Source organism: Protopterus annectens, chromosome 11.part0, assembly GCF_019279795.1.
Source record: "Protopterus annectens isolate FY-2018-M chromosome 11.part0, PAN1.0, whole genome shotgun sequence".
NCBI lineage: Eukaryota > Metazoa > Chordata > Ceratodontiformes > Protopteridae > Protopterus > Protopterus annectens.
In genome coordinates, this window is record NC_056745.1 from 1287641500 (window position 1) to 1287668303 (window position 26804).

Below are 26804 nucleotides of genomic sequence, written 5' to 3' on the forward strand. Positions count from 1 at the left end.
GTGAGAAGTTAATGGGTTGATAGAGATGATATTACAGTAGGAGGTGTTATAGGTTGATGGAGGTGTAGATTTCTTCAGGCGAGGAAGTGAGGATTCCTCCAGCTGAGGAAGTGAGGTGTTTTAGGTGTTTAATCTGTTTAAAAGGAAGTGAGGTATGGTTTAGGGATTAATTATAGATGTAGGACAGCAAGGGTAAATACGAGGTCTGGTATTTTTATAGCTGAAGATTCAAGACAGAATGTGAGAAAGGGAAGTTATATTTTGCGAGGAATGGAAGGGGTGTGGCTTGTTAAGTATAAGTGCAGGTGTACTGGGGTGGATGGAAATGGGGGTAGAGTAGGGGAGTGGAGTGAGCCCATGTGGAGCGAGGGCAAACGGAGTAGGGCAGAACCTGGTCAGAGCATCAGTAAGCAAGAACCAATCAGGAATTCCCCTTATGCCAGGTCAGTAAAATGGACAATAGATCGCAACAATTCTTGTCAAGTTGTAACATTTATTACTATAAAGTGACAGCAGACAGCATGAGAAGAATGGACATAGACAGACTAAATCCTGAGAGAGAAAGAGAAAAGTAATAAAATGAATAGTCATGAAGAGAGGAATCCATAGGCTAGTAAGCGTAAGCCACTGCTAAGAAAGTTATTGGGTACCTGTGAGGAGATTTAGAGGGAAGAAAGTTTATGTAAAAACCAGGAATATGGTCTTGGCAGGGTATGTACTCTACATAGCAGAGTCAGATGCGTTACAAAATCACTATTTAATTAAAAATCGTAGGGCACAGGATGTACTTTATTATGAAAAGACTATTTTCTTCCACAAGCAAAAGTTCACTGGCTACAAGTTCAGAGGGGATCTTTAGATGAACCCAAGTACCATGGTGGGGGGATCGCGTCTAGATTTGGTGGAAAGATGCCAATGTTAACTGAGAAGAAGGGAGATAACAGAAGGTTAGATTAGATGATAATCAAGGATACAGTGGATGTATTAAGCAGTACATTGCTTAATTAATAAGTTAAGGAACAAGCAAAGCATTTATGCTGCATAGGATGATCGATTGCAAATAGTACAATATGTTGCATTCAGATCAATCTGTTAAAGTTAGTTAAAACAGTTGGTATAAGTACATATTGCTATGCACATTCAGTGCAGGAGCACAAATGCACTGTTGTTAGGTAAGTTCCATTAGGAGATACAGCTGTTTAAACAATACATTGAAATCTCTATACCATTTAATGCTTAGTGCCATTAACCAAGATAATGAGTATTTTGGCCAGGCATGAGTAGGAATTGTTGGCCTGCTAAGGTTAAAATGTTATGGAATTACTAGTTGTATCTCATTAGCTATACATTACCACACAGGGTCCAGTAAAACATGTAAGTCTCTTTCTTTGCTACAACTGTTGTATAGTACGTTAAAACAACATCAATAATGCCGGCACTACTTTATCAAAGCATGGCACCCTTTTGTATTATCCACAGAATTAACTCTTATCCATTATAGGCACAAGTTCAAAATCAAAAGCAGACCATCAGTTAGATATACCAGCACTAGAGGCACATATCCAATTCACTTGTAGAAATTTAGTTACAGGAGAGTCAAAAAACACACTTGTGTGGTGAACACACCATGCACAGGAATGAGCAGGGGATGTAGATGCTTCTGAAGGAGTTTTAAAAATGGCACCAAGTGAGTTAGCAAGAATGTAAAAGTTCTGAGCGGAGGGCAAGTGACTACTTTCATCCTCAAGCAAAAGTTCACTGGCTAGAAGTTGATATGGGATATTTAGATGAATTCAAGTACCAAGGTGTGGAGGGATGGGGTGGAGTGTAAATTAGGTGGAAATATGCCAGTGTAAATTTGTTTTGAAAAGTCTATTTTCTTTCTCAAGCAAAATTTTGCCAGCTAGAAGTTCAGAGCGGATCTTTAGATGAACCCAAGTACCAAAGTTGGGGGGGGTGGGGGTGGCAGCTTATAGATTAGGTGGAAAGATGCCAGAGTAATGTGGTGAACTCACCATGCACAGGAATGGGCAGGGGATGTAGGTGCTTCTGAAGAAGAGTTTTGGGGTTTTGGTGGCAATTTCAAGTTCAAACTCAACTTTGCACTTCCTAATGGTTCCCTTAAGCTTTTTGTTAGTTTACTTAAGTGTGCTCTGAAGGCAAGTATGATGAGGAGTCTTATAAGAATTAAGACATTTCTTTCTCTTATTATTTAATTTATTTATATGGGTATTCAATCACAGGAAGTTGTTTTTAAATGTCTCATTATACTTGGTGCAGATATTAACTACCTTATCAATACAATTCTTTAAGTAAGCGTAGAAGGTAGAGGCATAGATAGCAACTTTAGCAAAAGCATCCTTCAGAGGAGGATTACAGCAGAATGTTTTAAGTCATCAGATAACTGAACAATGGTTGATTCTGAGCCTTTCCTAAATGCAGAGATATTTATAGGGGAAGCACAATTTTTAAAGGAAAAGGTCACTAAAGTATGGCCTGATTTAACAAGAAATGATGATACATATGGAGCTGCACAAGATGAGGCCATATTTGTGAGGACTAGAGTCAAGACACTGCGGCCCCTAGTTGGATGGTTAACCATTTGTGAAAGAGAGTTAGCATTTACAATGTCAAGGAAGTGCTGGACGTGTTGATCATTGACAGTGTAGGTCAACCAGTGAATTGATGGATCATTAAAGTCCCCCAGTAGAAAGGTCTTGGGTTTAAAGGGAATTTAATCTAATGTGTTACAATAGCTATTGTGTTTCTGTAATGACACTTTATATATTTTTTTGTTAAGTCTCTTGGCATTCAGTAAATTCAAATTAATGTGTTCCAAATTAAAATGTATTAAGTTGCCATGTCTATCATATGGACTGTGCCTAAAAAAGGCACTATGGGGACAACAAAGACTTTAACCAGAATGCAAAAGCCTTGGTAAGAGAGGTCATCCCTTTGCAAAGCAGGAACTCTTGCCAAACAACTCATCCCAAGCTGACATGTACTGGATCTCCTTAGAGTGCCTACACCTACATTGCCAATTACTAAAGTCAATTGTCTTTTCTTTGAATTTCGGCATCAGTCTGGGTGATGACAAAATACCACTCAAGACCAGAATTTTTCCTACCTGAGACACATACAAAGCAAACTCAGTGATATCTTTCTGTATGTCCCTCTTGGTAGAATGTCTAATGTCATTCACCCTGATTTAGACCACTAACAGTCATAACCATATTTGTCAGAATAGAGGGATCTAATAGCCCTTGTTACATCCCAGATCCTGGCTACAGAAAGACAGCTAACATGTCACCATATCCTTATCCAGCCCAGTAAACATGGTGTTCATATGCCTTACTATAGAGTCACCTATTACTTAGACATTACCATGGTTTGTTGCGGTCTCAGTGGCCATAAGGGGCTTGGAGTCTGCACCCTTGTAACCCTTGGAGATATGCTCATTAGGTGTGGATGTGAAGGGTGAAGGTGTGTGTATGTTGCTGTGTATACTAATGTCTGAGGTTTCTTAGTCTTCAGCCAGGCAGTGTTATTGTAACAACCTTAACATAAGTTGGTTTAGTAGAAGTGCTCTGTGCTGTACATGTATATGTATTGTGGTTATCAAATGTGTTCTGACATGAGAGGGTAGCCTCCAAGTTAAGTAAATACTTGAGCTTCTCATACATTGAATCATTTGGAGGTATCAATAAAGAGTGTTTCAATGTGCAAAAAAAGAAATGCATAAGTGACAGACTATGTAGGGTCAGTTACAAAATCAGTAACCATGATAAATTCAGCTAATAGCTTTACCCAGTAAGCTAAGGTGGTTTCTACCTAACCAGTAAAAACAATGAACAATGGGTAGTGTAACTCAATGGATATGGATGCAGTAACATTAACAGCTACAGGTAATGAAAGTAAGTAACAGCATAGCAGTCATTCAGGTATATCAAAAAGGTAAGCTTGCACTCTCTACTGTGGTACAGTAGTGCAGTAGTTTTAAATACCATTACACTAAAGCAATTAGAACAAGCAGAACTACAGTTGTATCAATGATCAAAACGTACAGTCAGCTACTGAGATAAGAACATTTGTTTTTACATACCTAGTATGAGTAAAAGACAAGACTGCAGAATCATATTAAAGAATAGCAGTAGTAAGACTACCAAAGCACTTAATACCACTACGGTCAGCAAATCAAAAGAGAAGAGCAATACAATACCCACAAGGAAAAAATGTGCACTGCTGTTTAAACCCAATAACACAACTGCAAAACGAAAGTGCTCGTCTTATAGATTGCTGCTTGAGTCAGATCTGTTGCAATATGCAATGATATTCGGCTTACATAATCATCCTGAATGATCTCTCCTTCTTCACTTCCCCCCACCCCCATTTTTATCCTCTTCTCTCTTATCAGCCCCCTTTTTCATCTAAACTATTACTAGACTGTACAGCAGTTCCATTCAATTATCCATCATCCCCCCCACCCCTCCATAGTATCCCCCTCTGCCTTCACAGTCCCCTTTTATTCAGTATATTACTACACTTTTCAACAGTATTACTTCACAGTCCCCCTTTTATTGTCTATTACTACAGTTTTCAACAGTATTACTTTACAGTCCCCCCTTTATTCAGTCTATTACTACACATTTCAACAGTATTACGTCACAGTCCTCCTCTTTTATTCAGTCTATTACTACACATTTCAACAGTAGTACTTCACAGTCCCCCTTTATTCAATCTATTACCACACTTTTTAACAGTATTACTTCACAGTCCCCCCTTTATTCAGTCTATTACTGCACATTTCAACAGTATTACTTCACAGTCCCCCCTTTTTCCAGTCTATTACTACACATTTCAACAGTATTACTTCACAGTCCCCCCTTTATCCAGTCTATTACTACACTTTTCAACACTTTTCTCAAAAACATGCTTATGCTTCTACTTCTACTCACACTGCTTGTTCCCTCCTGCCATAATTTCTCATTGCATATCTCCTCTAGTCTATCAATCACTACCTGTTTCATACTATTTAGTTTTCATCTGTACCGTTCTTGTTTAAAATATGTATTGCTTAATTTCACCTGAACATGCTTCCTATTTTACACTATGTACTACTCATACCAAAATTGTTTATAATATGTATTGCTTAATTTCACCTCAGCTATGCTGCTAAGTGTTTAAAATGTATTACTCTTGATAAAAAAAAATATTTTGTTAAGGGAACTTTTCTCCCTGGGCCTCTGCTGAAAATGAGACATTTTTGACTCAGTCAGACTTTCCCAGTAAACAGATGTAAAATAAAATAAAATAAATAAATGAAGAAATTAGTCAGACTACATTGTAAATACAAGCTAGTAAGAATGTGCAATGTTTTTTTACAGAAGACCTGCCTCTTTGACTGTTTTACTTAGAATAGTGAAACATTTATTGAGCAGACGCTATCAGAGTAGTCTGATATATGACTAGATTAGCTTCAGAAATTGAGTTTCAGCCACTTTCTGATGTTATTCAATTATTATGGCACATTGTCTTCTGTGACTGGCAAAAGTTGCAATGCAATTTATCAGTGACCTGTTGAAGTAAGGCATGTAAAGCTGTGCTGTAGGCCTCATCATCACCACCAAAGAGATTATGTTTCATCAGCACATACTATCCTGGATTGTGATGTCAGTATCAGGCTATTGTCATAAATGAACAAATTGAAAAATTATGAAAATAACAACAACTAAAGATGTTCCAAGTTTCCTTGGCTGGAAGTTTTACTGTGTCATTGAATGTATAAAACAGCTTGCTTGGTACTCAGAGAAAGAATGTAGAAAACGTTTTAACCCCAGAAAGGGCTGAATGTGCAAGACGTAGAGAGGATCAGGTAGTAAGTGTTACTTGGGAGTCAGACATTGCTCTGATTTGCATCTTTTTTTTTCTGAAACGATGCTCATCAAATTGACTGAGAACAGAGTGAGAAGCTGAAACATTTAATTTTAGATTGTCTGACATTGCTGTCAAGCACAACTCAAGGTCAAGGTAATTGTCTGCTGAGGTACTCCTAAGTGAAGCATTATTCCCCAAAGATTTAGCCACAAACATAGTGTGAAAAGAACTTTCTTTTGAAAAAGAGTGCCCATGGCATTTTTATTATCCTAATTTTCCCTGAACAGCTACTGCTAGACAAAAGGATAAAAAATGATTTCATGCATCCTTCACATCTCATTTTATCTGAGCCCATATACAGTTTTGTTGCATGCAATGTTCTATTTGTGTATTTTTCTTCAAGTACTGCATACAGTACTGTAGAAATCACAGATATAAAACCATGAAAATTAAATAAGGTGCTGTTCATTAATCACAATAAAGAGCAGATATAAAATATTTACTTGCTGCTAATATAATACACTGCAAAAGAGTAAAAATATGTTTGCATAATAGTTTTTGCTTCATTTCAAAGTGTATTTCTATATTTAAAATAGTCTCCCATTACAAATGGAGAAATGTGATATTAAACATATGCTTAATAAATGCAGCTCTCAACCTTTAGTGTCATTATCAATTATCAAACTTTCCATGTGTCTGTTTGGTTTCTTCATGGATCTTACACATTTAGGGTACTGAACAGGATTGCTCTGTCTGGACATTTGCTTTTATTCTTCAGAATGTTCTTGCTGCATTATGATTTGTGTTTTTTAGACTTTGGCATAAGATTCAACCCTTTTTTTTCCCAATACCCAGTCTGAGCCTTTGATTGGTCCTTTATGATCTACAGTGATTAATAAAATGTAAATAAATATATAAATCAATAAACAAATAAAATAAACCTTAGTACTAATCTGAGCTGTCTGCAAATTACCCTGTAATGCTAATATTTGCTTATATTCTGTATGCCAGCTAGCCACTGCTTGTAACCCACTGTGTAACATCTGCTTCTAGGCTTTATGTTTGCATTTTCTTGTGCACTAGCTCAGTGCAACATGTATCATGGTTATAAATGACATCATACACAGATGGAAAGAAGGATATGATGAAGGGAAGATGTTTAGGGCAGAAGGAAATATCATTAGACATTCATTGTTTTAAATGAGGCTTAGATAAGAATGTGTCATAGTTTTTTTTTTAAGTTGCAGGTCTTCGTGAACTGGAGATATGATGTGGAAATTCTTTAAATGAATACTACTTGGGAAAAAATGTCATAAGTATGAAAATAAAAAAAAAATCTGTCAGCAGTTAAAATGATAGCATTTAACATAATTATTGTAGTATGTTTGGTAGACAAGGTATCTATAAGCATATGGATTGCAGCAGTAAGGGTCTGGTTATAAAAAATAAAGTGCATTATACTGAATAAGAAATACTAAGCTAAAAAGCAGTGGGTTTATATTACATGGAGCATAGAAATAGGACTAAGTTAGGGTAAGTTTTAAGAATACATTATGTGGTGTGGAGGATACAGTTTTTTCTTTTGATTACTATGTTCAATTAGTTAGATAAATATTGGTATTTGTAATTTTTCAGTACATGTTGAATAAGTGTACAACTGATCTATGACTGAGGCAATGTAATGCTGGGACTTAATATATTAGGTATTGAGTTTTATTTTCTATATTTAAGTATATGCGTGTTTGCTTCGTGCCAGTCCTAGACCTTTTATTTACTATGTCTCATTTAAAGGGTCCCTGTAAATAGAATCTTCCTTTTCTTCTGCAAACACATAATGTGACATCAGAATAAGTCAGCAGACCTATGCAACCCTCAAGGGAAACAGATAAAGCCTGAATTTAAACACTATACTTCTGTTGACTCTCTTGAAAGTTGTGCCACTAACCCTGATCTTTCTGACTTGTTTTCTTCCTGTCTAGAAATGTGAGTTCTTCCAGAATGTGTTATATATTGCTGCATGGCATTTCTAGAGTGCTATACTATGATACACACACACACACACACACACACACACACACACACATATATATATATATATATATATATATATGTGTGTGTGTGTGTGTGTGTTTATATATATATATATATGTGTGTGTGTGTGTGTGTGTGTGTGTGTGTGTATATATATATATACACACACACACACACACACACACACACACACACACATATATATATATATATAGAGAGAGAGAGAGAGAGAGAGAGATAGCTGTAGATATATATATATATATATATATGTATATATATATATATTTTATTTTATTATTTATTTATTTTATTTTACATTTGTTGACCGGGCTAGTCCAGCTGGATTAATGTCCATTTTCAGTGGAGGCCCGGGGAGAAAAGCTCCACAGATTAAAGCAAGGTTATAGAAAATAAACATTTACAGTAAACACTTATGACACAGGCATTGAGCCAAAATGCAAAGATATTAGTCTAGGTCGGGTAATAAAAACAAATATTACCATCTACGTAATAAGAAAGGCATTAACTACTTTCAGTACAAATATGGGAGGATGGGAGTATTACGTAGTTTAAAATGTATATACATACTTGTAAAAAACATTGTTTGTACCTTTTTTTTTTTTTTTCTCATATATGAAAACAATAGTAGCAGTAGAGTCATTAAGTCATTTGTGATCAGAGAGAAAGATTGCAGTGTTGAATAGGGAAATATGATAGTAGAAAGAAGAAAGTAGGTTAGTCAGGATTGGTACAAGAGCAGAGCCAGAAGTTGTTCAGATGTAAAAGAAGTTGTTTTTTAAAAAGATGAAGAGTGGCTAGAGAGGAGATGTGTGATGGGAGGTCATTCCATATTTTGCCTACTTAGTTGGAGAAAAGGCAGTTACCTGCAGAATTTGTAATTCGAGTAGTGTTGACTTGTAGCTTTTCGGTGGAGCGCAGCTGTTTCAAGTTATTATAGGGAGTCAAGAGGTTGCTAAGAGCAGGTGTTTTTGATGGTTGATATAGAATGTTATGTGCTATTGAGAGTTGTTGATAGATAAGCTTGTTAGGAAGTTCCAACCAGTGTAATTGTTTTAAGTTTAGACAGTGGTGAGTTCTATACTGGGATGCTGTGGCAAATCGAGCTATATTGTGGTAGGATGTAGTCAGTTTCTTTAAGTTGCTTTTAGAGAGATTAGTGTAAATAGAGGAAGCATACAGTAGGGTAGAGATAAGATGTGATTGTGCTAAGGTGGTCCGTGCTTCGGGTGTAAGGAAGGGTTTGATTCTGTACATTGAACCAATCTTTTTATTAACTGCTTTTATAGTGTTATTGATGTGATAATCATAGTTGAGATTATTATCAATAGTAACACCAAGCAGTTTTGTAGTAGAGTCGGGGGAAATGTGGGAATTATCACTTGCAGTAATAGTGAAGTTTAGTTGAGAAGATTTGTGGGTAGGTGAGAATAGTAATAGTTTAGTTTTCTTGGGGTTGAAGAGAAGTCATCTTTTTGAGAACCACTGTTCAACGGTTGAAAAGGTAGATTGTGTAAGAGACTGGAGTTCAGATTGAGAGGAAGCTGTACAAATTATGGTAGAATCATCTGCATATTGTATACAGGTAGTGTTTTGGATAGATGATTGGAGATCATTAATAAAGATAGAGAATAAAAGTGGGCCTAGTATAGATCCTTGAGGTACTCCTAAAGAGATAGGTAGTAGAGCAGATAGAGAATTTTTCCAGAGTACTGCTTGTTGTCGGTTTTCAAGATAGGATGAGAACCAGGTTAAGGAAGAGAAATCCAAGGCAAGGGATTTAAGTATGTGTAGAAGAAGTGTATGGTTTACCATATCGAAGGCTTTTGACAGGTCTAGGAAAAGAGAAGAGGTTAGTTTGTTGTTGTTACGGTTACAGTTGATAGTGTTGGTAAAAGAAAGTAGTGCAGTGGTAGTACTATGTGAACGTCTAAATCCATGTTGAGTGTTAGCTAGTAGGTTGCTATGGAGGAGATGGTTAAGTAGTTGTTTGTGTATACATTTTTCCATTATTTTAGCTAGTGGAGATAATAGTGCTATAGGGCGAAAGTTAGAAAGGTCAGTGGATTTACCTCCTTTGTGTAAGGGTATGATGTGTGATATCTTCCAGATTGCTGGAAAAGTACTTTCTTTTATGGATCAGTTAATTAGGATAGAAACAGGGTAGGCAATAGCTTTAGCTGCTACTTGCAGGAATTCAGCAGGAAGCTTATCTGCTGAGGGAGTAGTGGGTTTAAGTTTTTGTAAAAGAGATTGTATATAGGAGGTGGGTATGGGTTGAAGTTGAAGGGGAAGAAGAGAGTCATTGAAGCTACTTAAGAGCAGTTGAGAAGTATCAGGAGATAAGTGGTTAGCTAGACTTTGTATGGAAGTAGTAAAGAAAGTATTGAAGTTATTGGCTATTAAAGAGGGATCTTCAGTGTCTAAGTTCTGTGGGTTGGTTGTAACTACTTTGCCTGGGGTAAGTAGATTATTGATAGTAGACATATAAATAATCTTGGCCTGTATTATTAGATTCAGCAAGAATGAACAACTGCAAATTCAGTTTAAATGAGAATACATCATGTCATGTTATGTTACAATTTAACAAACTGAAAATCTCACATTAATGCAGAAATGCATGATGTTTTACATCTAAAACACTACAGATTTAAGCACATATAGCTTTTATATCACCTGTCCTGGAAAGAACTGCTTGGAAGGGAAGGCATCGCCATGCTTCTGTGGGACCAGATGTGAGACACAGTTGTCCACGATGTCAATGGCATGGGAGGGAGGAGTCACAAAATACAGCACTAGTGGAACCACATCAATTATATGATAAGGCAGACCTCAGAGAAACCATGCATCATGATGTGAGGATGGATAACTGGAGGTGGGGGGCAAGATTCCAGTACAGCCCTCATAGATGACGGGTCATTCTTTATATTTCTGGAATGTGACAATGAGGTACCACAATACAAGATGTGGCACAGGTTCTTGAAGTGGACAGAATCCATATTTTTCACAGGGAGATCAGCCAGATTAGTAGTCATAACACGTATGGTACACAGCATCTTTCTCATGACTGACATCAGGCAGCGCATGCTGATCATTACCTATGTGTGTCTTATGGATATCAAGTGTGCGGGTACAGATGACTGCTGGAATGGGGAAGTGCCTGATCATTTTCAGTATGCATTCAGCTGTCATTTGGATTCACAGCACAGAGGGTTGTGTTCTGTTTCATGCCTCAGATATTCATAGGACAAACTACCACAGTGACACCAGGCTGAGATTAACCCCTGTCGGGGGTCTGGCAATGATACTGACACACAGATCAATTCACAATCCCAGGGCACATTCACATTGTTTTTTTCTTTCCTCAGTGTTACTGTACCCATTGCCTGGGATGACATTAGGCCCTTCCAACACCTGTTGCCCTTGAGAATATAGGAAGCTATCAACCAGATAGTTTAGGTTCTGAAATTGTATTGCATTCTGCACTCTTAGGATAAACCATATATACACACAAAACTTAAATGAAATATATTGAAATGTTTTCTGTTTTCCAGTACATAAGTTGCATATAACATTTTTATTCCATAAGTTACTGATGATATATAATATGCCAAATCCATACTGAAAAGCTAAGCATATGTATCTCACACACACACACACACACACACACACACACACACACACACACACACACACACACACACACACACACACACATATATATATATATATATATATATATATATATATATATATATATATATATATATATATATATATATCTAGTAATCTTAAAACACAAGAGAAGTCACATAACTTTTCCTTGAATTCCTTGCTGGGATTTTCCTAGACTTCAAAGCTGTGCACTTTATCACTGATCCTGAAACAACTTTACCTGTGAAGAAATCTCATTTTTCACTTTTTTATCAATGATCTCATCCTTTCAGTTACTGTCTGAAGCTTATGTTATCAGAGTGGAAGGAGAGAATAGAATAACTAGTCATCTAAGAGCTCTCAATGCTATCATTACAACTGCTTTCCTAGACACTGACTGAAGTGCAGCCAGTGAGCCATCCATCTAATTGTCAAACTTCAAATACTTTCTAATATTACTGATGGGAAAGACCATGAGACACTGAAATTCCAGTTCTTATGGCTGCCCCCTTCCCACCTGCAATGATCAGTCCATTCTTTTTAAGGAGTTGATCATGATCATCAGATTCAGAGACTGAGTTTCATCAATTAACTTCATGCTCATCACTTAATTGCTGCAAAGTGTTGTGAAAATTACAGAGATTTGATGCCAGTATAATAAATGACACTATCCAAGCAACAACGATATACATTTTTTGTCTTCAAACTGGATACTTATGGAACCTAGACTGTGCCTTGATATGCTAGTCATAAAAATCAAAACCCAGAATGGAGGCAAGTTACAACTTTTGGTGCAGTCCTTCTTCTACCTTAACTCTATACTCATTAATACTCTAATTTGGACACAAGCCTGCAAATACAGTAACCAATCATCATGGATCATGTAATATAATTGTGGTCAGCCTGACTAAGCTAGATAGGTGAACTGACCAGGACCTTCTTACCACCAAACAACTCCTCAGGCCTAGCCTCAGAGGTGAATCCTGTTTTGTACACTCTTACTTTTCAGCTTCTTTTCATTATTCTGTGTGTCTGTGCTAGTTTACCATTTGGCTGCAGTCCCTCTGGTTCTAGTTTTGACCTCCTCATTTAGACTTGCCTTCTGTTCACCCTCCCCTCCCAGATACTTGAAGCTGTTTACCTGTTCTAGTTTTTTCCTTTCTATGTCATTTTTCAGCTTCTGATGCCTCCCATTTGCTACCAAGACAGCTATCTTGTCTGTACTTGGTTTCATCTCATGTGCCTTCAGTTTTGCATTCCACTCCCCTAACATTTGCCGAAGTTCTTGTTCAGATTCTGCTTGTCATGTCACATCATCTGCATACTGTGATTTGTTGATCTGTTCCTTTAACCTGTTTGCTAATGTAGTCCATCATCAATATGAACCGTAGTGGATGGAAGTGCTGAACCTAGATGCACACCCATTTCCAGTGGGAACCCATCTGTAAGTTTGAGCACGACTCATACTTGTGCCATTGGGTCCTTGAACATAGCTTTCACTAATTCCACTTATGTTTCCAGAATATTGAACCATCATAGGACTGCCCAATTCAGCTTTCTTGGGACGTTATCATGTACTTTCTTCATGTGTCATGTGCACATGTGGACTCTTTCCTCATCTCTAGCTTCTTCTCAACTATCTGTTCCACTACAAACTGAATCCTGATCTCACAATTGAGAAGCAAAAGTGGCTAATGTTCACCTCCGGTAGACTTTCTCCTAGAAAGCAAATGGCACTGGAGTAGACTCAAAAATTTCAAAGTCATCCCCATTGAAGCAATCAGCCCATTGCATAAACTACTGGTGGCCACAGTTAGCAACAAGCAATGGTCTTTATACCCTCTAATGTTAAAAGAGACTAGGCAGAAGAACTGGAAGTTGATTAGAGTGAAGCCAGAAGAATTCAAAGAAATATGCAGGGTCCTATCAGCTCAAGAAGAAGAGAAATAAGTGGAGATGAACACAGTGCCATAGCGAGACATACACATATCCCTCTCACAAGGCTAGACAAGGAGAATGCCATGGTCAGCTAGTGAAACACACATATATCCATCTTAACGAACAGGCTGGACAAGGAGAAGGTCATGGTCAGCTGCTTGTCAATGCCAGGATCCATCAAATCATGCACACACTCGTCACTCAACAACAACTACTGTTATGACTCTGTCATACTACATGTTGTGTTGAATGACTTCAGATATACCTCTGTGGAATATATGAAGAAACACATGACTGAACTCACAGATTATGTGTCCCAGTCAGATATACTCATAGCCCTAAGCAGCTTTCTACCTTCACCCAGGATGATGCCATAATATAGACAAAAAAATGATTTAATTCAACAATTCGATTAGCTTCTGGTGTCAATTCGGGGAGACGCAGTATCTGTCAGCCTGGGAAGACATGTTTGACAGAGCACACTGCTTTGCCAGAGATAGTCTTCAACTGTCTCCTCTAGGCTTTTGGATACTGGTAAAGGTACTTGCCTCCCCCATAGTGCCTTTTTTAAGGCAATTTTAAAACAACAAAATTTCCACTTGAGACAAACTCAAAGTTATGCTGCTTAATGCTGGGAGTCTCAACAGGAAACTGTACTCCCTGGAAGCACTCCTCAAATTGGAAGATGCTGACATCTGTGCAGTCACTGAGACACAGCTCAAGGCCACATATAGTACCCCAGCCATGGAAGGCTAAAATGCCTTCCACATGTTCAGACCCCAAAATGAGTGTAAAAGAATCAAAGGTGGATGCTTATCCATTTTCATTAAAGCCAAATACATCTCAAGACTGGTTAAACAGTATGACTCTGTTGAGATACTCCAGGTCCAACTAACTATAGGTAAAACACCCTACTACATCATCACTAGCTACAGGTCCCCCACCATGAAACAAGAGAAGCACAAAACCTACCTGGACATTTTAGACACTCACTATACAGCCAAACACTTTGGTCATGGGAGATTTCAGCTATCCTTCCATCACTTAGGTGACATACATGATCACAAACATGCTCGTCCAAAGGTTCCTGGACTTTGATAGTACAAATGCCCTGGAACAGCTAGTCTGCACCCAAAACAAGGGGCTCAAATGTCCTAGACTTAGTACTCATCAACATGGGTGGGTCATTACACTACCCCATGTGTTTCCCTCCCTGGTAAGGTCAGACCATAAATCTGTCACATTTGAAGTAGGGATCAGTCATGACACCCCCACAGGAGCAAAGAAACTGAAACATTTCTCCAAAGCAAACTACAGCCTACTAGGTGATTGTGTAAAAAGTGTCAAACCCCATGATAACACAGCTAACAAGGACTCCTATGTACAAGAGTATAAGAATGCCCTGTATTACCACCTAAACAACTGTGTAGACTTGGCTGTACCTGACTGGATCAAAACCAGGTCCTCCCCCCAAAAAAAAAACAGGTCACCCTGATGGATCTCAAGTATAAATAGGCTACATTATAAAAGGAAGAAACTGATGTTTAAGAAGAAGAGGAAACTTACTTACAGAAGAATACCTTCCACAACCTGAATAAGCAAATCAGATATCTTGTAAAGTCCCTTAAAGCTAGCTATAAAGCAAAACTAGATATCTAGCTAAGGATAATCATAAGGAATTCAATCTATGTCTAAAATCTAAAAGGGAACTCCCAACTATGTGTCGAACTTACAGTGGACAGTACCTCTCATACTGAAACTGATAAAATTGCCAACCTGCTAGCTGACTGATTTGGTGCAAACTTCACCCCTGTTCCCACCAGCCATACATCAAAGCATACCTGACATCAGTCCTCTACCAAGTATCTCCAAACAGCAGGTCATATCCATGGTCTCCAAGGCCAAAAACATGGCCTCTGTGGGACCAGATAGCTTCCGAGGATGCTTACTAAACAATCTAAAACAATACATAGCAGAACTACGTCACTGTGTTTAACTTCAGCCTGAGCACTGGCTTTGTTCCAGCAGTGTGGAGAATAGCTATAATCCCCTTGCATGAAGGGGGTCCATCAACTGACCTTGGAAACTATAGTCCCGTAAGCCTAGCCAGCCTTATCTGCAAGGCCATCAAAAAATCATCATTGACCTTATCAACAAGGGCATAGGTGACTTTCAAAGTCTTGACTCAACCCAGTTTGTCTTTTTTAAGGGTAGATCATGCTTATTGAACCTGGTAAACTTCTTCAAGAAGATCTTCACTAGATGAAAGCAAAACAGTACATATTGCCTATCTTGACTTAGCCAAAGATTTTGACAAAATCCTACACTCAGGGATCATTGAGAAACTCTCTAAGCTGAGGATTAACCCATATGTCACTAGATGGGTAGCCAACTGGCTCAGAGATGGAATGCATACTGTCAAAGTTGGGGATTCCACCTTTACCAGTAGACCAGTTACAAGTGGTGTACCACAAGGATCTGTGCTGAGTCCTCTACTGTTTGGAATCTATTTTTCAGACGTCCAGGCAAAAGTAGATAGCTTGTGGCTTGTCAAGTTTGCTGATGATTGCAAACTGGCCATAATCACTGAGTCCCCAAATGATGTAAACATATTACAAAAGGGGCTAACACAGAGAAATGATTGGTGCCAAAGCCACAGACTAAAACTAAACACAAGAATGTGCATTATTTTCCCATTTGACAAATAGGAAGTCCCTGTAAATTCCAATATTGACAGCAGCTTCCCTAAGCTCAAACCCAGTAGTGCAAGATTTGGGAACAGACGTTGATAACAATCTAAACTTTAATCACCATGTGTCCACAGTGGTAAGGAAAGCCTTTTATGTTTTGTATCTCATAAGTATAAGCATCAGATCCAAGACTAAGGACATGACAACTCCACTGTACTCAACCTTCATCAGACCACTAACAGAGTACAACACTCCCTTTTGCATGTACCTCACCAGATACCTGCAGCAGGTGGAGAGACCACAGTGGTTTCTCACCAAGAAAACTCAGAGCCTCCAAAATATGACCTACATGGAAAAATGGAAAGCCCTGTCACTGTACAGGCTGCTGAGAGGTGACTTCTGTCTACAGATCAGCCTCTGACCCTGCCCTAATGGAAATTCTACCTCCTATATTCGTACCCTATTAAAAAAAACTGAAACCGTCCACCCTTGCGGCCGATCGCCTCCCAGCTGAATACTTACAATTAGCATCGGATGTCATTGCCTATCCCATATCAATATTGATTAACAGATCCTTATCTGAGGCCACCATCCCCTCAATTTGGAAAATTTCTTACATCATCCCACTTCATAAGGGAGGCTCCTCCACGGAAACCTCCAACTATAGGCCTATCGCAATACTGTCTCCTATAGCTAAGATATTGGAACGGTGTGTTCACAAACAATTCCTTCACTACCTCACCATCAATAATCTTCTCTCTATTACCCAGCACGGCTTTGGCCCCCATCACAGTACGACCAGTGCTCTCCTCTCCTTTATTGACTCAATTAATAGCAACCGCAACAAAAAACTTATATTCTCTGCTCTCTTTCTTGACTTATCAAAAGCTTTCGACATGGTCAACCACCAATTATTTCTCCACACCCTGCAAACCCTTCATCTTGACAAATCAGCACTAAACTGGTTTAAGGACTACTTCGCTGACCGGCAACAAGCAGTCCAATGGCTAAACAGTCTATCTCAACTGCTGCCCAACAACATTGGGGTCCCTCAGGGCTCCATACTTGGTCCCCTTCTTTTCTATGTTTTTATAAATGATCTTTACTCTGTTATCCCCACAGCCATCTGCATTCAATATGCGGATGACTCTACCCTGATCTGCTCTGACCTTTCTCTCCAGAAACTCCAAGCAGCCACCCAACAATGTTTTGCCACAGTCGAAAATGGTTCTCTGACCTGAAACTCATTTTAAACCCAACTAAAACCAAGTTACTTCTATTCTTCCCCTTGCCTACCACTCCTTTTGCACAGGAACCCCAACCTGTGAATCATAGGACCTTCTTTGTTGAATCCTTTAATGGCACCATCATAGAGCCCGTCTCCCACACTAAACTATTAGGTATCACTATTGACCATAAGCTCAAATTTGACATGCACATTGCCCAAACCATTAAGTCAGTTAACAAAAAATTAGGCTCAATGTACAGAATCAGGAATTGTCTTACTCCTCATGCAAAATTAACCATTGCCCGTACTCATCTCCTCTCCACACTATTATATGCCTCCCCGATATTCTCCTTCCTCAATAAACGTGAGCTTAACAACCTCTCCACTACCTACCATCATATTGCCAGATTCATTACAGGAACACCCTACCGTACCCACCATTCGTCAACCTTAAGAAACTTGACTGGCTAGAACTGCCCAATCTCCTCAAATTTAATCAACTCATTGAAGCTTTCAAAATAATTAATCAACCCGATAAAACCCCAGCCCTGTCCAAAATCCTGACCCCCTACTCCAACTTAAGCTGCCTTCGATCCATGAAACAGTAATCAGGTAATGACTATCAAATCAAATAACATGGGAGGTGATGCTCTTTATGCTAACTCTATTGGGAAGCAATGGAACTCACTCCCAAACAGTCTTAGACTCATGACTTCCCTTAACCTATTCAAAAGTAATCTCCGAGAAATACTTAAGTCCCAATGGTTGTGCCCATGTCCAAACCCTGATTAAATCCTACACGTCCCATAGCTCCTCTTCTCACTTCTCCCTTTCAAGAGCTTATATTGTATTTTTTACTTCCTTAACTGCACACATGTCATGTGACCAATTCTACAAAAGTTATGTTCAAACTACTAGCATATATATATATATTGATGTCTCCTTGTTTCTGTTGTTTCATTAATGTCTTCTTTTATCTTATTGTATTGTTATTATTTTCCTAAATTTGGGAGCTTTTCTCCCCGGGCCTCTACTGAAAAAGGATATGTATCCAGTTGGACTAGCCCGGTCAACAAATGTAAAATAAATAAATAAATAAATAAATAAATTCTGCACATCTGCAAGTCAAATGGGACAAGAGTCACTTGGTTTAGGGATCTCAACCTAGCCTGTGACATTAACAGAACATGCTGGGAGACAGCTATATCTCCCAGAGGGGTTCACTTCAATTCACTGAACTTTCAATTCACTGACTTTCATTTCACTGGCACCATTTCACTGAAATTAATTTCACTGAAACTTCATTTAACTGAAAGTTCATTTCACTGACAACTATAATTAGCAATAAAATGGAATATTCCCCCTTCCCCACTGTAGTGCGACCCTGGAGTTAGAATATATAGTTAGGGGGGGTGTGGGGGGCGCAGCCCCCCACTTCATTTCATATGATATTCTTACGTTTTGATATAATATTGCTTAATAAAAGAAAAGTAAGTGGGGGGCTGCGCCCCCCACACCCCCCGATGTGGGGGGCTCTGCCCCCACACACCCCTAACTATATATTCTATCTCCAGGGTCGCACTACAGTGGGGAAGGAGGCATATTCCATTTACTTTGTAATAATACTTGTCAGTGAAATGAACTTTCAGTGAAATAAAGTTTCAGTGAAATGAATTTCAGTGAAATGGTGTCAGTGAAATGAAAGTCAGTGAATTGAAAGTTCAGTGAATTGAAGTGAATCCCTCCCAGAGATTGCTGCTGCTCTGGAATTAACTCCCAATTCACGTTAAAGAGAGCTCCTCAATGACACTATTCAAATGCAACTTAGACAATTGGATGGGAGACTGTAAATTCACTCAGGGTTGGCAGTTTGACCCTCATAGACAGGGGCAGTCAGTGTTGATCATAGACTCGCTCTGCAAATAAAGACCATCATAACAAGGTCAATTAGGGAACATGAGTATAAAATGGATAGGCTTGTAAATGCCCTAGGGCCATTAGCCTAGTAACCTCCTATGAACATATATACTATAAGAATGGCACTGTGTATAAGGACTATGGAGCAGATATGTAGACAAGCAGGTATGGAAATAAGGTACTGAAGGAAGGCAGGTGGTGGAAAGCAGATTCCAAGAAGCTACTAAAAGAAAGAAGTACAGGAAAAAGTGGGAGATAGGAAAGATGGACCAGGCTAAGAAGGAATACTAACTGGATAACAGCAGCTAAGAGATTAGTTCCAATAGCAAACAACAAGAAATCAGAAGCACTGTACCAGCTTCTGGCACAATAAACCATCAAATGGCACAAAGAAACTCCATCAGGTTGCAAGGTAAAGACAGAGAAATAAAGAAGATATTCATCAGACACCCTTAATAAGGGATGTCAGCAATAACCTGCTAACCAGCCTTGAAACCTCAAAGACAGATGGAAGGAATGCTTCCAGCAGCTTCTAAATGAAACAAAAAACTTCACAAATGAATTACTGCCCCATATAGCCTACAATGAAATAGAAAGAAGTGTTCACTCTAGAAGAAGCAAGAACAGCACTATGGAGTTTTAAGTCAGAGAAGGTAGCAGGCTCAGCTGCAGTTCTGGCAGTTAAATGACCCTAAAGGGTACTAATAGCACTCCAGCTCATTGACTGGAAAATAAGCATACTATTGCCAGTGTACAAGAACAAAGGAAGTATTCACAGTTGTGGTTAGTACAGAAAATCCTGTCACATTGCATGAAAGTGTTGCAATGGCTGATTGCTCAACTACTGTGCAGATTACTAGAATGTAAATTGGGAGATTCTTCTGCAATCTTTCAACATTGAATTAAATGGTTTGCTGGGCATTGATGTGAAAGAAAATGGATATTCTTGCAGAAGGGAGAAGTACTATATGTAAAGTTCTCCTCTGTGATCAGATGTTGCAGTAAAAGTGCTAGTTTTATGCTTCATAGTGTAGATTTTTGAGTTTGTACATAAGGATGCTTCAGACCCGAAAAGACAAAGACAGACAAAATCTCTGAATGCATTGATTCCCTTTGGAATCGGGTCATCCAGACCACTCTTTTCTATTTAAAAGACTCCAGGGCCTTCCTTAATGAGCTTTTTTAATTAACTGACTGAAGCAGCTCATCTGCTTGCAATGCCAGATATTGAGTCTCTTTACACTAATATTCCACACCCAGAAGGTCTGCAGTTTGTTAAAACATTTCTGGGTCGGCACTCAGCCTTCTCCAGTGATACAATTAGCACCATTTGCAGCCTTATTGATGTGGTTCTTCATGGGAACTTTTTTAATTTTAACAACATTGTTTACCAACAAATTAAGGGGGTTGCTTTGGGGTCTAAAATGTTTTCTGCTTATGTGAATTTAGTATTAAGTGCATGGGAGACCAGTACCCTTGTCCACCTTCCTGGCTTCCACAAAACTAAACTTTACCGCCACTATATAGATAATATTTTTTTGTGTGGCAGGGTTCATGATAGGAGCTAAGTTCTTTTATTCAATCACTTTCCAACAGTATTCTTTTTGTCTGCTTTACTATCTAAGGATGCAGCTCTAAAGTTCAGTTCCTGGACACAGAAATTATCCTCACCACTGATTCCCTTTGCTGGGAGTCTACTGCAAATTAATTTTCTAGATTTTTACAGAGCCAGCATCCTCTCTTCATGAAACAAAACATTGTCGGGGGTAGTTCATTAGATTGTCACGGATCATGAGCAATGATGACATTTTCTTAAAAGAAAGCATCTTCCTCAGCAGCCTATTTGTGAGTAGGAACTACCCAACATGATTCATTGATAAATGTTTTGTAGATGTTAGTGAATCACAGGCTTCCAAGTTTAAACCTATTCTGTTATACAGGTTTTCTTCAGTATCCAATCAGCACACTGATTTGGACCGAGTCCCCACTACACCTGATTGCACCCCAACTCTGGACCTAATCCTCAGCTTTTTCCTCCTTAACAGCTTTGATTTGATACCAATTCGGAGCATCATCACAAACAATTGGGACATAGTCAGGAGCAACACAGACATTGCTGCTATTTTGGGGGAAGCACCTACTTTTACACATAAGAAAACTAAGACCTTATGTGTGTCTTTTGAACATTTAGATTTTCTTTTTTTGCTTAAATATTTGAAAAACTTAAACCACTAGGCATGTTCTCATATGGCTCGTGTTGCATGCAATTTCATATATGTATATATATATATATATATATATATATATATATATATATATATATATATATATATATATACACACACACACACACACACACATAAAAAATCTGAATTTTATTTTAATCACTGTAATGTCAGGGTAACTTTCCATAGATACTTCAACTATCACAGCATCAGTGTTGTTTAACCAGGTATTTGCAGTACATGAAATAGCTAATGCAATCCCATTTCTGCGATTCACTGATTTCTTACAGGGCAAAGAAGTAGTTGGCCAACTACACAGTTTTGCACTTTTCTTCACTGTAGTGCGATGTCAGATTTGGTATATTTAGTTAGTGGGGTGTAGGGTGTGGGGGGTGACCCCCCCCCCACATGGGTGGGTTTGGTTTAGGTAAATTTAGTTTTGTAGCATTGCAGGGCAAGTATTTGTTTGTTTTTTTTTTTGCCCAAAAAGTTTTCAGCAGATTGGGGAAATGGATTTCACTGAATACTTGTTAGTCTTTTCATATTCACTGTTATGGTGTTTCTATGTCGTAATATAGACCCATTGGAAAGACTAGCAGGAAACTGTCTAGGCACATTAAAGAACATAATGCGGCGAATCATAACAAAGACTTAAAAATGCTATTGGTAAACACAGTTTGTTTTACCACCAAGTCCAAAAATGTAGGTTCTTTGTAACTGAACAGGTAGACACTTTTTGAAGGGATACTGACACTCTACTTGATGTATGAGAACTAACGTGGAAGCTTTTCCTTGGAGCAGAATTTTACCCTGGTTTGACTGAAACTTTGAACAAAAATTGTGCACTGTGTTGGCTCATGTAACCCCTGAACCCCTGAACAGCTGTGTATTAATTTGTCTACCTAGGATTCAGCAAGCTGTGCATGGTGTGCAGGAATATTGCAAGAGCAGCTGCATGCAATATGGCCAACGAGCGATCCAGGAATGAACTCCTGGGACGTGCACGAGTGCTCCAACACTATTCTTGCACAGACACAGCTCCTGTATGCTAATTAACCCATTTGCAGGTGAAAACCATGCAGATTAGTTAGTTAGTTCACCATAGCTGAACTTATTATAAATTGTACATAATCCATGTCTGATCATCTGAGGATTGAACTTATTGAAATGTTTCTGAAAGTATCAGAAATTGTACAGAATCTATGTCTGAATATTTGAGTTGTGAACACATTGTAAACTACAACTAAAATGTATGGAGCTTTTCTCCTCTTGCCTCCGCTGTAAATGGACCTGTGTCCAGTCAGACTATCCCGGTAACCAAATGTAAAATAAATGAAAAAATAAATAAAAATTAGGTGAATTAGCAATCCAGGAAGCAGGCAGGCGTCTGTGCAGGAATAGTGTAACCTGCAGAAATGTATTTGGCTACTAACCGAATACATTTCTGCAAATTATAAAACATAGGCATGACAGCTGCAAAGAAAGCATGTATTCAATGTAGTAGGCATGCCAATGGCCAAATACATGGCCATTGGCTTGGTAAAAAGTAGCAAAATTATAAAAAATAACTTTTATTCTTTTTGGCTGGTTTCGGCCATTTAAGTGTAGGGCAGCAGTACGCAAACAGGATCGGCCCAAGGAAAAAAAGTTGGAAATAAGCATTTAAACCAAAACCAGAATTCTGCCATAATAGTCAATGGCATGCAGAAGACAACAATACCATTGAATAGTGGTTGCTAAGGGGGAAAGCTGAGTGGCAGTCTTGTAACCATGCATTAGCAGTCAGTTTTATGCACATGTGGGGATTGATACTGAATCACAGATTTCCCCTTAGTGTTAGCTAGCATCCAAGCATGTAAGTGCAGCAACACCATGGTACAAGCCTAAGAGATAGATGACCTCATAAGGGGGAGTGTCATGCATGCTGTAAGATTATTGAAGCTCTGTGGCCCGTATTTGCTCTTAGCTAAGCACAGCTAAGGAACGGGGTGTGTCTAAGGCTGCTAGCAATGTTTAAACGGGTGTGTGTGTCACGCATCGGGTTTAAAAAAAAAAACATGAAATAGCAGCTATGTTCACATCTGAGCACTGGGTATGCACGGCGCACTTTGGGGCTTAAACGGGAAGGCAATGGGAAAGGAAAACAGCAGTAGGAAGGCAATCAAGAACTAGCATAGCTGGCAGGTGAAATGTATCAGAATCAGCCAATTACACAGGCAGCAGCCCAGCCCAGCATACTACTATAAACTATGCAAACACCTGTCACTCTGGTTTCTCCCACAAACTCTACACCACCAGTGTACACAGATGGGAAAATTCTACCTTACAAAACTAACAAAATGAAAGGGGCTGCTGCCACTCTCATGTATCCATATGTGGAAGAGGCTGAGGGCGGCGAAGATGAGAATGCTGATGACTAACCCACAAGGAGGAGAAGGGGAAGAGTGTACAGCCCTAGGGTAACCACCAGGGGCTAAATGAGCTGGAGATGGTGGAGCACTATCAGGTGGACAGGGACATCCTACAGCAAATTGTTGAGCTGTGCCAGCCACGCCTCACACACAGAACCAACAGAGGGGAACCCATCCCAGTGGATACCAAGGTATGTGTAGGCCTAAGAATACTAGCCACAGGTACCATCCAAAAGCCAACTGGGGATATCATGGAGATTTCACAGGCATCATCATCCAGGGTACTCCACCAGTTCCTGGATGCCATGTCAGCACATGCCAGTGAGCACATATATTTCCTCAACACCCATGAGGCATTGACCAGCAATATGCGTCTCTTCCACCAAATAGCAGAATACCCTGAAGTAGTGGGTGCTATAGACTGCATGCACATGCATATCAAAGCACCACCTGCTGAGGGGGGTTGGGTCTACATAAACAGCAAGGGCTTCCACGCCATCAACTGCCAGGTCATGTGCGATGCCCAAGGCATTATAATGAATGTGTGTGCTGGCAGCCCAGGAATCTATCACGACTCCCACATCTGGCATTTGACACAGCTGTACCAGAGATTTGCCATTGGGGACATCCTATATGGCCACCTAGTGGGGGATGCTGGTTATGCAATGGAGCCATGGCTGACACTCATCAGAAATGCACACACACCCAAACAAGAACTCCATAATGAGGCACACACACAAATGAGAATCATAACAGAGTGTGTGTTTGGGATGCTCAAGTCATGGTTCCGGTGCCTGGACACATCTGGTGGAGCCTTGCAGTACTCTCCAGCTACATGTACACACATTTTCATTGTATATGCCATGATACAAAGCATGATCCTGTGGAAACAGATGCAGCAGGAACAGCATGGGGCAGGGCCTCACAGCCCCCCACCATTGTCAAGGCCAGCAGGCATAGAGTGACTCAGAGGAACTACCGGAGCCTGCCCATGTAGGCAGAAGAAGGTGTGCCCAGTATGCCCATGCTTTGGCAAAGAGGCAACACATAGTACATTCACTTGACATGGTAGGAACCCAGGGAATGACACCTCTCTCTGACTCGCACATACAGTAAAAGGGATGTCAAACATGACACTACCTGTGCTTTACCATGTATAGAGAGTGTACTATGTGCATCCAACATAGTCAGCTCTCCAGCACCATCCTCAATACTGGCACAGCCACAAGTAACTCACTCTTCCTATCAATTGCTGAATGGAGTAGTATGTTCTGCTAGTTGTAGCTATGGTATGGATGTGACCATACAAGGGAATCTGGTAGCTGAATGGGATGGTAGCAGATAGTGGACACCTATATGGGCAGCATGGAATCCATAACAAATACTGGTGTCAAAAAAGTAGGCAGTACTAGACAAGGTGACAAATCCCACTGCAGTATATGTTGTGGCCCAAATGTGTGTCCATAGGACACACACATGCATGTCAGTGAGGTTCACATACCCAACAACAGCCTCAGTCAGCAGGACAGGTATAGATGACCATAATGAAAGGCTGTGCTAAGGCCTCCAATTAATGGCAATGGATAACAGCCCCACTCCAAACCTACACAGACAGACTACAATAGGGCAGGCAGTTGTAGGTTAGTTCTGCAGGGTATGAAGTCTGAAACTGAAATGTTGGTCAATAAAACCTAAGATCTGTACTCTACTGATATGCCTCTGGTCTGCATGATAGGTCAGAATACAAAACAAAATGGAAGCCAACAGAGTACCTGAAATACCAGTAGTCATAGCAAATGTTTACAGTTGTCAGGTGTGCCCCGCCCCACAATCCTATGTAGAAATGTAACATGTACAAGTGGGGTTAATAACAGTGGAGCACAAATTACCTGAGCTGGTCCAATTTACAGGATAGATTGTTGCATGTGTACAATATGCAGGGCTCTGTGTGTTAGGTTGTTGTGTGTTGTACATTGTGTGTAAGTGGTCAGCATTTAGGCATGGAGGGTTGTGTCCCAATGGCCTATGGTCAGTACTGTCGATGACAGGGCCATGTTCTGACAACTGCAGTGTCAACCACAATGCATCCCAGCAAGACCCAATTCAGCAGTCATCCATACTCATTGTTCAGATATCAATATCTGCCACCATCTGAAAGTTGGACATGCCATGAATGTGGGCCCAAACATACACACAGTACACAGGTGGAAGTACCCTAGACAGAGTACGTAAAATGTAACTGTCAGCTGCACACACCTTTAGAATTGTACATACAGGTTAGCAGCACATTAGTTGTCTGTGTAGTATAGAAAACTGATGTATTCTGACCAATCACTGGCAGACCACAAAAGGCACAGTTATGAAGTAATAAGAAAATGCCTATGTCCCCAGACAAGGTAGCATAAGGGGAATATCCCAGGTATATCTGTGAGTCAGCTGCAAGATGCCTCCATATCACACATGCACTCAGCTCACTCCACCATCATCCACAGGTTTATCACAGGTCATATCCCTGCTGTTTGGAATGAGTACAGTATGAGCCCCACTTCTGTATGGCAATATCCACAGAATGCAGCATCCTGAAGAGGTGTCCCATGCAGGTGTGTCCCTAGCTGTAAGCAGCACCCTTCCAGCATCCAGACCAATGGATTAATATGGACAGGAACTATTGCCATTAACACATTGCACACTTAACCTGTCACCCCAGGGGAATCCAGTGGATCACAGCCTGTGTCTGTAGGAGTGACAGAATGCACTGGCCTGCTACAGATAGCCCGCATCAATAGCAAATGCCGTATAGTCCTCTGTCAAAGGCCTG